Here is a 12576-nt window from a genome sequence, read left to right as displayed (position 1 = left end):
AAAATGGCTTCTGCCTGTACAAACACATTTGAAGTTTGCTAGATCCAAAGTGTTCCCCCAAAATAGGAACGCTGGTCACAGTGTCCTAAACATGGAGACTTTGGCTGGGAAAACAGAGGCCTAAAGGTGGGTTTCTGTTTACCACGGTCCTCCCTTAATCAGATGTGATCCTGCCTTCATCTGCCTCCAAACGTCAACTACCTAAGGCAAGGGCGTCTAGTCAATTTGAATAACAGGTAACGACTCACAGACCCCACCCAGCCAACTGTCGTAAAGTCTGCTGGCTTTCCACCATTCCGCTCCTTTTTCCTCACTCCCACCCCGAAAGAAAGCACTGACACTTTGATCCCAGTAAACCTCCCTTTCTACCCTTCGAGTGGTCCAGTGTGGTGGTTTCACTACGATGCCTACAAAGTTGAGTTTAACTTCTTTTCAATTGCCTGATATTTATTTACTCGGCTGCACTGTTAAGTCTTGGTAAGTGGACGGAGCAGCTTCAGAGAATAAAACAAGGGGGTGGTGGAATTCTGGACTTCTGCGAATGTGGCCATCTAAATTCTACTGAAGTAGAATATCCATGGGGCCACCAGGACCCTTGTGGAGTTGGAATCTCAGATGGTCACTGGCCACCTGGATGGGCATGTGGGTGAGCAGAGAGTAACCCCTGGCCTCCCCAGGTGTGTCTGCCTTCCTGGACTTCTGATTAATCTGTGTTTTTTTAAACAATTTTTTAAAACGATGTTGTCCCTTTTTTAAAGATTTTTTTAGGGTGCTTCTCACTTGGGGGTTGCATGACTATTTTGCAGGCATGGATTGAGGCTCTGCAACTCTGGCAGGAGTCCCATGGAGGATGTGTGTCCTTCCCAGCTCCTCACACCAGGGCAAGAGAAGGCAGCGCATCTTGGATCTGATGGCAACTTTGATCTACTCTGCAAGGGGTTTCTCCTATACAATGGCTCCGCTTCCTTCTGTAGCTCCGGTTATCTTGTGGGGAGACAAGCCATCATTTCTAATCAAGGTATACAGGTGTGGCCAATGTGTTGTGGCTAATCACATTCATTATATGCCTTATGTTTATTATTATTATGGATGATGACCATGGCTGGAGCAAGTTCTCCATATGTAGTCCAGGCTGGCCTGCTGCAGAGTCTCCTGCCTACGTCTTCCAAGTACTGATTGCAGCTCAGATCAAAATGAAAACTTAAAAAAAGCTCTGTGTATCTGAGGAAAGCTACACCATAAAGCTTATTTGCTTGACAGTAAGAGACTTATTTCTTAAAATGTGGCTGAAGGGAAGGGTTTAGAATGAGGTCACAGTGATGCCGCGTGGGGCCTCACAGAGTCCCTCATCAGGAGGGACAATGGAACTGCAGCCAGAGCCGTCCAGGGTGGCCATGGCGACCTGAAGATGGAAAAGTAGAAACCATTAATATTCTGATTCTATAACCGTCAATGCCTAGAATGCGATTTTGAATAAACATACAGTACGGGGTGGCAGAAGTATGTTTAGGGCCAGTTTAGAAGTTGTTGGAAATTTTGTCCCATTCCAAGCCAAAATCCATGATTTTTTTTTAATTTATAAAAGTTTTTTCTTTCTTTTTTTTTTTCTTTAAAAAAAAAGAAAGTCTAGTTGTTCAAGACTTGTCACTTTCCCTGTGGAAGGCAAAGGGGGGTCAGATGCACGTTTCTTGGCAGAAAGTGAAACATAACAAAACACTGGGTGATTTGTACTTTCAAGAGAAAGTGATTTGTTTTTAAAGTAACAAGGAAAATCAACATCTTTTGGAAAGAAATTTGAGGGAACCTTCTGGAGACAGATGGGCTAAAATTTTGCTGTGGCCCAGAATAGCTTACGTTATTATCAAAATGCTCCTGGTTGCATGCTTAGAAAAACAGGCACCAGGGACCAGAGAGAAGGCTCAGCGGGAATGGGCCCCGCTGCCAAGTCTGAAGTACCGAGACTCCACAAACCCGCCTGCTCATGTTCTTTGTTTGTTTGTTTTCGATACAAGGTTTCTCTGTGTAGCTTTGGAGCTTGTCCTGGGAACTCGCTCTGTAGTCCAGGCTGGTCTCTAACTCACAAAGGTGCACTTGCCTCTGCCTCCTGAGTGCTGGGCTGATTTTCTGAGACAGGGTTTCTCTGCATCTTTGGGAGCTTGTCCTGGAACTAGCTCTTGTAGACCAGGTTGGCCTCGAACTCACAAGATCCACCTGCCTCTGCCTCCCCAGTGCTGGGATTAAAGCTGCGCACCACCACCACCTGGCTTGGATCCTGTTCTTAAGGAAGGAGAGGAGGAATGGACAGGGCAAGAGCGGAGTGGGGCTGACCTGGGCTCTTCAAAGCCTGGGCAGCTAAGACAGAGAAAACAGACTGGGGCTAAATTGGCTTCACCTGTACTCGGGCGCCTGGAACGCTTTGTTTTTTTAAGATGGGGGTCAAGTAGTTCAGCTTGGCCTTGAACTCACTATGCAGCTGAGGAGGACCCTGAGCCTCCGTCCCTACTGTCGCTACCTCCTGAATACCTGGCTATTAGGCAAGCACTGGGCCACAGAGCCAGATTCCCAACGGCCTAGGGACCTCTTCAGTGTGTGCTGTGCAGGAGGGTTGGCGACAGCACTTTCTGGGTCACTTTCTGGGATCAGAGCCGCCTAGACCTGTGCAGAATGTGCAGAACCAAACAGCGTCAGGCCAGCGAGCAGGGTGGATTTTGTCTGTGTGTTGTCTTGCAGCGACAGGTGGTGGGTTGCACAGGTACAGCAAGAGTTAGGTCTCGCACTTAGTGCCGGAAGCCTGAGAATGTGAAAAGTTATGAAATACAGTGTTGGTTTGAAAACGAAGGGTTTGCCAGGCTGCAAATCAGATCCTGTCCTTGGGGCTTCACGGGCTGTGCTGAAATGGACTTTCCCCCCATTTGGCACTGGTACGGTAAAGTCCTCTGAATCCTCCCAGGAGCGTTTGTAGTGGCGTCACGGGCTCTATGCCCACCGAATACAGACAGAAGAGGTTTTTATAATCAGAGCTGGTGAGACCGCTCCCTCACAAGAGCAGTGAACATGCTGTCCTGCCAGCGTAGCTTAAGAGAGGGGAACCAACCATTCCTTTTTCCTCGCGAGGGGTAGCACTAGCAATCTTAGGGACACGGACTGGGGAGCTCAGCAGTGGAGTGACTTGAGTTCTGTCCCCAGTGCCATATGAATCAGGTGTGGTGGGGTACACCCATGACCCCGGTACACAGGAGGATCAGAAGTTAAAAGTTGCTGGCACACACCCCAGCACTTGGGAGTCAGAGGCAGGTGGATCTCTGTGAGTTCGAGGCCAGCCTGGTCTACAGGGCAAGTCCCAGGATAGCCTGGCATAGCTACTGAGAAACCCTGTCTTGAAAAATAACAACAACAAGTTAAAGGTCATCTTCAATTAGATATTAAATTTGAGGACAGCCTGAACGACATGAAGTTTACCCCACTGATGTGGGAGTGTCATATATCAATCTGTTGATTTCATTGGCTGAGCAATAAAGAAACTGCTTGGCCCTCATAGGTTAGAACATTGTTGGGAGGAGTAAACAGAATAGAATTCTGGGCAGAAGAGGAAGTGAGGTCAGACTCTGCGCTGCTTCCAGAGGGACTGGACAGCCGCCATGCTCTGCTCTCCCAGGCAGCTGCAACCCTGGACTTAGGCTAGAATCTTCCCGGTAAGCGCATCTTGGGGTGCTTACACACATCATTAGAAATGGGCTAGTCCAGGTGCGAGAATTAGCCTGTAAGGGCTAGAGTTCATGGGCCAAGCAGTTCTTAAATGAATACAGTTTGTGTGCTGTTATTTCGGGCATGAGCTAGCCAAGCGGCCGGGGTATTGGGGACGCAGCCCCGCCACTCATATTTCTACACCCCACACCCCGAAATAATTTTATGGTATGTGGCCCCAAAGAACACGTGAAGATGTGGAAGCTGCCACAATGGGACCTGACTTGCTGCAGCACTGGAGGATCCCCAGGCAAGGGTGGCCACGTAGACCGGCTGCGTACAAGTGACTGAGTGGGGGCAGGCTATGATCCCTCGAGCTTTATGTGGCCAGGAGCTTTCTGGCTCCATCAGCAAACCTGTGAGCCGCTCTGGTGATCCGCCAGTCCCCATCTTATTCCCATGCCGCCAGAATCTCCCCTGAAAAAGCAGGAGCCCTGGAGGAGGAGGATGGGGCTGGGAGAGAAGGCTTGTTGGGGTCACAATGTGTAAGTGACTTCTACCTCCTTTGACGGTTTATTCCTAAGAAGCCTCCTTCATGCAAGCATCAAAAGCTCAAACAGAGCCGCACTCAGACCTGAGAGATGGTCCTGGCTAAGTGTGCTTGCTGTGCAAACTGCGAGGACTGGAATTCGGGTCCCAGGATGCAAGTGGCAAGCTGCGTGTGGTTTCACGTACCTGTAACTCCACTGCTGTTGGGGACCACGACTGGAGGACCGCATGTGGCTGTCAGCCTTGCTAAAGAAATGCAAGCTCCGGGTTTGGCGGGAGACCTTGTCTCAAAGGAATGAGGTTAGGAATGAGAGAGGCGGATGCTTCCCTCTCCTGACCTCCACATGTGCACCCTCATGTGTATCTCACACACACACACACTCACACACACGCACGCACTCCACGCTCACACAGAATTAGAAAAACAAGGAGAATCACGCACTTCGGGGGATTTCTAGCCTGCTCTGTATTAAACCGTGACCCACAGAAGTCATGCCAAGAACAAGCCACATGCTTGAGTTTCACCACAAAAAAAAAAAAAAAAAATTACTTTCAGGCAAAAGCCGTGCTGTTCTTTCCAAGACACAGCAGTGTGGCACTGTCTGAGCCTCGGGGCCTTGGTTGGAGGCTGAGACGGTGGTGGTGCCTGGTGAACTGGGCTCTAGGTCAGGGAAACAAGAGGTGGCGTGCCCTAAGTAAGTGGCACACTGGTCGGTGCTGTCTAGGAAAGCACCTGAGCTTTCCTGCTGGAAGTCACCCGAAACCATGCCACGAAGTCTATTCAAGGGGAATGAGCTTGCTCCAATGACTGAAGGTTTGCCCAGATGCCCGAGTGGAAGGGTTAAAGGTTGAGGCTAGGAGCACACCCCTGGCTGAAGTTCTTGTTCCTCGAGGGCACAGGGGAAACTCCGGGGCAGAGGGGATATTGGAGGGCACCGTGCTGTAGCCAGCAGGCACGTCAGGCTGCCCGGTGCTGTTTGAAGTGATGTAATCTCATGTCAAGCTGACGATGGCTTGTTATGGTTAATCCTCGCAGTCAGCTTGAGCCGCTTCGGAATGACATAGAAGACAAGCTCCTGAGCCGGTGTGAGGGTGTTTCCAGGAAGCTTCACCCTAATCTGGGCAGCAGCAGCCCTTGGGCTGGGATCCCAGACTGAATGAGAAGGGGAAACAGGGAGGCGAGTGAAACGCCAGCGTTCATCTCTCTCCGCTTCTCATCGTGGACACTGCCCTGCCTCGCTCTGCATCCTCCGTGCCTTCCCTGCCAAGATGGACCCATGGCCCTGCAAACCCATGTCCTTCCTTCTTTAAGTTGCTTCGTGTTGGGCCTTTGGTCACAGTAATGAGAGAAAGTAACCAATACTGGGGCTTGGATCAAGAGAGCCCTAGAGATGCCGAAAGGGGTACGGGTGGCAGAAGTCTGTCTGCAAGGCTGGCCGGAGCCCCTGGCTGTCATCACAGTGGTGGCAACAGAGGGTTGTAGAAATGTAGAAAATGGAAGCTTCTTTAGTGTGAAGAGGACCTGGGGTCTGACCTGTCTCAGGGACACAGTGGGAAAAATATGGCAAAAGGGAAGAGTACTCGGGAAGTCTCAGGCTCTGTGCATAAACACAACATTTTTTTTTCTTTTTTCTTTTTTTTTTTCAAGACAAGGTTTCTCTGCTTTGGAGCCTATCCTGAAACTCTGCAGACAGGGCTGGCCTCGAACTCACAGATCCACCTGCCTCTGCCTCCTGAGTGCTGGGATTACAGGCATGCACCACCACCGCCCAGCAGCTAACAACTTTCTATAACTCCAGCTCCAATGGATCCGATGCTCTCTTCTGGCCTCCACAGGCACCAGGCATGCATGCGGTGCACAGACATACACGGAGGCAAAACACAGAAAGCAAAAATAATAAAAGAATGGAACAGGAACCAGGTGGGAAGCAGAGGCAGGTGGATCTCTGAGTTTGAGGCCAGACCGGTTTACAGAGTGAGTTCCAGGATAGCCAGGACTACACAGAGAAACTTCGTATCGATAAATAACAGAAAAAAAAAAAAAAAGACAGGAGAGAAGCGGTGTGCGGAGACTGAACAGCCGCCTGGAAGCTGAGTTTGCGGTTGATTTCAACAGTGTTAAAATGTGAACTGGGAAAACCAGTACTCCTCAGGAGAACATCACAGAACCCCAGCTTTCCATAACACAGCAGCCAGTGTCCAGGTGCAATGTCCATGATCTCATGGGCAGGCAATTTGCTACCCAGGAGGCTGTCTGGCAGTTTCTGACAACAATTTTTAAATTAATTATTGTTATGTGTATGTGTGTGTGCTTGCCTGTGTTTATGGGGTGTGTGTGGGGGGGAGGCCAATGAGGCCAGAAGACATTGGATCCCCTGGAACTCGAGTTACGTACAGACTTAGGGACTTCCACATGGCACCGGAAACTGAACCTGGATCCTCTAGAAGAGCCACTTTTAGCCACTGAGCCATCTCTCCAGCCCCGGGAGCCATCTTTGATTGTCATAATTATGAGAGCTGCTTCTGTCATAGGTCACGGACAGGCCAGGAACACGGAAGGAAATAATAAAGATAGGACACCCCCGCCCAGTGACAGTTACTTCATCTAGAACTCGCAATATGGCTCAGGAAGTAAAGGCCCCTGTGTCTTAAGTTTGACAACCTGAGTTGAGTCCCCCGAAACCACATAAGAAATCAGGTTCTCTCTGCAACCCCAGCATCCCTACAGAGGTGGGGGTGGGAGAGGAGACTGGACAGAAGCTGCCAGGCGCGGCAGAAACAAGCCAGACCTTTCTCCAACAAGGTGCAGGGAGAGAAACTGACCCCCAAAACTTGTTCATTACCAGATTTCCACACGCATGCCTCCAGCATTCTGCTTGAGAGCAAGGGTGTCACTTGGCACTCACTGCCAGTGTGTGCAGAAGAGACCCACAGCAGGTAAGTGTACATGATTTCCCTAGCTCCAGGGCATTGCAGCATGCCTGGGGGCAGCTCTAGAAATCATCCCTGTGGGGTGGATGTGTGACAGTGAGATGACAAAAGACTGAGCGGCAAGACGCGCGCCTAGTCAGCTCCCACTGACACCCCAGGAGGGCCTTTGTGTATGCAAGTGTGTGCGCACACGTGCATGTATACCTGTTTGCCACATGTGTGCCTGGTGCCCGTGGAGATTGGAAGAAGGCATTGGATTCCGTGGAACTGGAGTTACAGGTGGTTGGGAACCACCAGGTGGGTGCTGAGAATCAAACCTTGGTCTTCTGCCCAAGCAGGCAGTGCTCTTAACCACTCAGCCATCTCTCCAGCCCTGCTGGAGCTTCTTTTCCAGTGACGTCAGGGCAGACACCCTTCATCTCCAGTGCTAGGTGCTGCCCCAGGTGGACCCAGGTGGGTGGCTATGCCTACGGACTGCACTCCTGACCCAAAGAAAGAAACCCCCTGTTCACTTTCACACCTCATGAACAGAGAACGGCAGGACACCCATGTGTATCCACAGCTACCCCCCCCACCTTCACTTAGCTGCAGACCCAGTGCTGTGCACCTGTGTGCATCCACAGCCACACCCAAACATGCACACACATGCACACATACCCCCACACTCACACACCTTCACTCAGCTGCAGACCCAGTGCTGTGCACCTGTGTGCACCCATAGCTACACCCACACATGCAAATGCACACGCACACACGCGTGCACGCACACACATACCCCACCACACTCACTCACACACACACACACCTTCACTCAGCTGCAGATCCAGTGCTGTGCACCTGAGTGCATACACAGCTACACCCATACATGCATACATGCACACACACACGTACACTTTTTTTATTTTGTATTTTTTTTTTTTTTTATTTTTTTTTTTTTTCTTCTATTTTCATTTATTTTCTTTTTCATTCTTTTTCTTATTTTCAATTTTCTTTTTTTTTTTTTCTTTATTTTTCTTTTTTAGTTTTTGTTTTTATACTTTTTTTATATTTTGTTTTTTTTTTTTTTTTTTTTTTTGTTTTCTTTTTTGTTTTTTTTCTTTTTTTTTTTTATTTTATTTTTTTTTTTTTTTTCTTTTTCTTTTTCTTTATTGTTTATCTTCTTATTTTGTTTTTATTTCTTTTTTTCTTTTTTTTTTGTTTTTTTTTTTTTTTTATTTTTTTTTTTTTTTTTTTTAATATTTATTTATTTATTATGCATACAATATTCTGTCCAGACTTCATTACAGATGGTTGTCAGCCACCATGTGGTTGCTAGGAACTGAACTCAGGACCTTTGGAAGAGCAGGCAATGCTCTTAACCGCTGAGCCATCTCTCCAGCCCCACAGCAGAGCTTTCAATCGACAGGCTCTGTCCCCCAAAAACAAACAAAAAAGTCAGAACTAATTGTTTCTGTCTTATTTTCCTAGTTAAGTATGCAAAGGAGAAATTCTGATAAAAGGCTATGTCTAAATAAGTTGAAAATAGCTCTCCTGACAAGTGTAAACGCAGCATGCTAGGTGTTGGGAACACAGTGTTTAGTTGGGAGCCATCCTTTTCTCTCCCAGATGAGTGCGAAACAAAGGGATTCTCCGACACCAGAGTCTGCGTGGACTGTCTGCGGATGCCTCGGTCTGTCTGTCCAGATGCCAGCTGCAGAGGAAGTGGCCATCCGAGTCACCTGCCTCAGAGAACAAGCCCAGGACCTTACAACCCCTTACGTCCCCAGCAACTGGGAACAGGCTGCAATGGTGTTAGAGTTAGGCATAGGGCAGTCACTGGCTGCCCCTAACTACCGTTCCCACACTGAGGTTCAGGACGGAGGCTTAAGTGCCCTGCAGAAAATACACGTCCTGCTCTGACTCTGGCGGCCTTTGTGCTGCGAGGAGGGTGCTGCTGCCCTCTACTGGTAGAGGAAGACATGGGCTCCAGAGCAGACACCAGGCAGCTTCCCTGGGGTAGGAGTTTCCAGCTGACCCACGGCAGGCTGGGTGCTGAGGCTGTCTGGAACAGGAGCCTTGAGGAGGACTGCCCAGCCTGGTGACCCTAAAGTGACAGTGTTGCTAACGTTTCCAGCGAGTTACAGGCAGGATTACTTCCCCTCGCCTTCACCATTTTTTTTTTTTTTGAGACCGAGTTTCTCTGTAGTTTTTTTGGAGCTTGTCCTGGAACTTGCTCTGTAGACCAGGCTGGCCTCAAACTCACAGAGATCTGCCTGTCTCTGCTTCCTGAGTGCTGGGATTAAAGGCATGTGCCACCATCAATTGGCCCCCCTCACCATTTAAAATTCTTATTTTTTATTACATTTATTTTGTGCATGTGTAAGGGCACACACCACGGTGCACGTGTAGGTTGGGGGTGACTTGTGGGCGTTAGCTCTCGCTGTCCACCATGTAGGTTCTGGGTGAGAAACTCAGGCTGCTGGCAAGTTCTTGTCTCCCGCGCCGCTTTGCTGGCCCACATTCCGAGTCCAATGGAATACTTTTCTGCACACTTGGATTGAAATGCCCTGAGATGTATTCATTTGCTATTGTGTGTTCATCCTTACTGAGCTGTGTCTCTCTGTACTGCGGGCACCTTGGTAAAAAAAAAAAAAAAAAAAAAACCCACCCCATTTTATTTTACTTCATTCATATCCTGTAACACTTTTAGGACTCCATTTGCTGTGCCTATCTGAATTATGTTTATTTCTGAATTGTCTTATGGGTTACTTTTTGACAGCACCTGGATTTCCCATATTAGCCTTTTATTATCAACTCATATTAATTACATATGACTTCATGTGACATTTTTACACTTGCATATATGGCTTGGATTACCAAACTTGAGCATTGCATAGAACGCGTCAGGGAGGCCCATGGTGTTTGGTCATGTCTGCCTGTCTCTCCCTCAGAGGGGACTTGGCCGAAGCCACAGGAGACGCTAGAGAACTGGGCCTGTGCTCAAGTTATTCTTCATGGGAGAATGAGGGTCCTCTCCATCCAAAGGGCCATGGGCCTGGTTGCAAAACACTCCCTGCATGACTGTGGTCACATTGCGGGCATCAACCTTGGTTTTAGGGATTGCGGGAGGGTGCAGGGATGGAACTCAGGGTCTTGTGAATACTATGCCAGCTTAGGCGTGTGGGCTATTCCAACCCAGCCTTCACTCTGCAGAGCATATCTAATTCATACAAGGGGCAGGGGTCCCCGTGGGCTAGCAGCTCCATCAGGCCGTGTCTTGGCACGGGAGCACTGTTCCCTGTCAGTCCAGCAGACTGCTCACGATGCAGTGCCCTGCCCAAAGGAGATGGACGGCCCCTGACTGCAGTCTTGTCTGTCCACCTAGAGATCCGGCTGCCTCAGCCCGTTCCTGCCAGCTTGTCCTCATCTGGTGGACAAGTTCCTACTAGGCCCTCAGATGGAGCTGATACCCGCTCCTGGAAAGCGGCAGCCTGGCTCCAGGCAGTTGCTTTCCTAAATGGCTGCTCCCATTTTTTTTTTTCCACTTGGAGTTACTTCCAGCTACTCTGACAGAACCAGCCAAGGTGGCTCATGTCTGTGGACATGTCTGCAGAAGTGACAACGTTGGCTGACCACTCACACAAACTGTTAAAACCAACCTTTAGTGGTTTTGTAGCCCAGGCTCTAGATTTAAGCTTGCACTAGCACACCTGCTTGTGTAAAATGCCCCACTACATCCCCAGGTGTGCTAGGGCTTGATGTGCTGGCAGTTAGACGTGGACTCACTAACCCACTTCCAGGGAAATGACTCTCCACGAGGGTGACAATTCCTGCTCTGTGATCCTGGGAGCGACCTCAAAAGTGCTTGCAATCTGTCCACACACTGAAAGATGAGAGCATTCATCTTCAAAGAGCATGGCTCCTTGTAAGCTGACCGCACTGCCGTGGAGAACTCCAAACCCAGGAGGCATTTCTGGCCAGGGGCTACAAACCCACTCTTCGGAACCTCCCGGAACAACTCCCACTGGAGCCCAGGGGACAGGTGTACCTATTGTGGCTCTCGAGTCACCATGCCCAGGGATGAAAAGCCAAGGCCATGCAGTTTGGAGGCTCTGGAGATGGAGACTTGCCCCAAATCCGATGTGAGCAGGGTGTTTGTCCAAAGGTCTGTGAAGAGCTTAGAGCCGAGCTCCACTGTCCACCGAGTCCCTGGCTTCTTGCTTACCTGTTGCCATGACATTTGAATTTCTGGCCTCTCTAGGAACTCGCATCTTTATACCTTGGTGGTTACTGGAGCCCACTGCCCCCAGAATGATGCAGTCCAGCCGCACGCTCTGCCCACGGCACTCTTAGGCACAGAACATGCCCTCCAGCTCTGGTCACTGGAAGACCCACCTGGCCTCCTATGGGATGTGGGAGCCATGACCCAGAGGGCACCGTGTTTAGTAGCTCAAGCTCGAAATCCTCGGCTGAGGAGCCCAAATGGCTGGAGAGACAGTCACTGATCTCTTCAGGATGCCCCTCACATTCCTCTCCCTCTGGGGACAACTCCAAACCCCAGGATAAGGAATTGGTGTTGCTGTCACGTGCTGGCGACGTAATGTGCTATTTGATGCCATGATTCATGAACCATGCTTGCAAAATTGGCCTTCAGTTACCTCGAACTGTCAGAAGGGCCAAGTCAGCCCATGACGATCATGAAAACACCTTCTGCAGAAACCCGAGACAGGTGCACCCCTGCTAGAATTTCAGTAGTGCTTCCGAGAACATGTAACCACATTAACTAGGGGTTGTGGATCGCAGAGGTCCCCTGAGGACAGGGAGGTGGTGGCAGGAGGAAGCTGGGCTGTTCTCATGTGGCCTTATTCTACTTTTAGAATGTCAATTGTATGTGGCTTCACACCTTTCCTTCTGAATAAAATGAAAACCCTTTCTTGCTCGCTGGCGCTCCTTTCTCGGAGGGTGCTGAAATGACCACTTCAGAAAGTGTTTCCCTCCTTCAGGCCCTCGCCTAGTTAAACCAATACCCTGCACAATGTGCACAGCGGAGCTCACACTGCTCCGTTCAGTGGCAGTGTCCATCTGTTTACTAGGGCTGGGGACAACAGCTGGCACTAACCTCCTGTGGAAAGCATCCTGTCCCGCCACTACGGATTCTATGTAGCATTTCCCGAACAGTCATATTCTGACAATTTTCAAGATTTCTATCCTCTTACTCTTTGTTAAACTGTGTACGTGCTCTGTCCACATGTATGCATGCCTGCCAGAAGAGGGCAGGTTCTATTTTAGATGTTGTGAGTCACCATGTGGGTGCTGGGAATTGAATTCAGGGCCTCCGAAGAGCAGCAGAGCAGGGAGCGCTATTACCGTTAGCCATCTCTCCAGCTTCCTTTAGAGAATATTTTGAGAGAGTCGCCCATGAACTTGTGGACA

Source organism: Alexandromys fortis, unplaced genomic scaffold (genome assembly GCF_014885135.2).
Source record: "Alexandromys fortis isolate MF-2015 unplaced genomic scaffold, M_Fortis_MF-2015_v1.1 scaffold_3, whole genome shotgun sequence".
Classification (NCBI taxonomy): domain Eukaryota; kingdom Metazoa; phylum Chordata; class Mammalia; order Rodentia; family Cricetidae; genus Alexandromys; species Alexandromys fortis.
This window is presented reverse-complemented; position numbering follows the sequence as displayed.